Raw genomic sequence first — 2,014 nt, 5'->3', positions numbered from 1 at the left:
TATTTCAAATTTCTTTTGTCTCCTTTATTTTTGTAGAAAAGGTTTATAATTCCTTGTTTCATGGTTTTACTAAGATTTTGAAGATTAAAAATACTTTCTAGAATATACATGTATATTGGTCCTATCGCATCCCAGAAGTGTATGTAGAACTCAACGGTTAAGCCATCTGATCCGGGGGATTTCCCCCTTTTCATACCATCAAGAGCTCTATATGCCTCCTGGGATGTGATAGGAGCATCACACTTGCCTTTGTTGATATCACTCAAGCGCATATTGATAGTACTGCATATAGATTTTTGGTGTAAAGGGTATCTGTACATTCTGGCTCTTTACTATATAGTTGCTTATAGTAATCAGTGCACGCTTGAATAACATCAGGGGGATTATCTATAACTACATCATAAGAATTATAAATGGAGTCTATATAATTATGTTCCTGTCTTTTCTTTTCTAAACCTAGAAAATAGGAGGTGCACTTTTCATTTTCGAGGGCGTCTTGTGATTTTGATCTTAGTATTGCGCCTTGACATTTTTTGATTTCATATATCTCTATCTTACTTTCTAGGTCTTGAATAAGGGCAGGATCATAATTAAGGCCTTTGCTTGCTTTTTCTTGTTCTTTTAATAAATTGTTACTTAAGTTCCAAAATTCAGTTTTTTCGGTTTTAGCTTTTTCTTTGGAATACTTGATTGATTCCTTTTTAATGAGATATTTAAGGGTGTCCCACCACAAAAGTGGGGCATCCTTATATATCTCATTATCAACTTGACTAGTAATTAAATTTTTAACAATTTCATTATATTTATTATCTGTCAGTAGGGTGTTATTAAAAATCCAGGTACCAGGTCCCCTTTCAAAAAATTGAAAATTAAAAATGCATACAATAAAATTATGATCTGAAAAACTACATGGTTGTATAAAAGAGTACTTGGCAGAATTAGAAATACAATTACTAAAAAATACATAGTCAATTCTACTTAGTTTTAAAGAGCCATCTCTGTCTTGTGTTCTGGTAAAATGTTGTTTATTTGGATTAAAATATCTAAAAGAGTCAATCAAATTATTATTATTTACAAAATTATTAAATGAGATGGAACTTTTTTTTATTGTATGCATCTTCTTACATCTATCTTTATTTACATCTAAAATTTCATTAAAATCACCACCTAAGATACAAGGTTGATTAAAACTTATATAATTATTTTTTAGAATATCGAAAAAGTGTATCCTTTCATTGTAGTTATTTGGGGCGTAAACAGAGAGAATATCTAAATTTTGATTGTTTATTGTAATATTAATTTTTATAATTCGTCCCTGCGGGGATACTGACCACTATACTACCGAGGACTTGGCTGCTTGGATGTGAAAAGCAAAAGCCTGACCGTCGACACGACTTTTTTTAGGTTACGGGTAAGGGTTAGGGTTGGGGTTGGGGTTACCTATTCCTACCAAATGTCTCGCCAAGTCAATCTCGTTCTAGGGGACTTCCATGCACGCAAAACTTGACTGTTACCCATTTGAGCCGACGGTTCGGTAGTGTAGTGGTTATCACGCTCGCCTCACACGCGAGAGGTCCTGGGTTCGACCCCCAGCCGAACCATTTATGCCACACTTTCTTTTTTCTGCATAACTGTGTCCAATTCGGGCTTTAGATCGATGTACCTTTGCTGTCAAGGTTCTGTAGTGTAGCGGTTATCACGTCTGCTTTACACGCAGAAGGTCGCGAGTTCGAGCCTCGCCAGAACCTGGAAATTTTTTATCGGCTTCTCACATTCGCCAAGAAACAGAGTACCTCTATTTCTTGCATTCCCCAATTTGCACGATTTCTACATCAATGCGTGATTCTCTTTAGTTCCAGAGCCTACGAAGATGTCCGCATCGGTGGTCTAGTGGTAGAATACTCGCCTGCCACGCGGGTGACCCGGGTTCGATTCCCGGTCGATGCACAGATATCTTTTTCTCTCTTTTTCCATGCTCGCGTACGGTGCGAACTCAAAATTTGGCACCACTCAA

Source organism: Lottia gigantea, assembly GCF_000327385.1.
Source record: "Lottia gigantea unplaced genomic scaffold LOTGIsca_39, whole genome shotgun sequence".
Classification (NCBI taxonomy): domain Eukaryota; kingdom Metazoa; phylum Mollusca; class Gastropoda; family Lottiidae; genus Lottia; species Lottia gigantea.
This window is presented reverse-complemented; position numbering follows the sequence as displayed.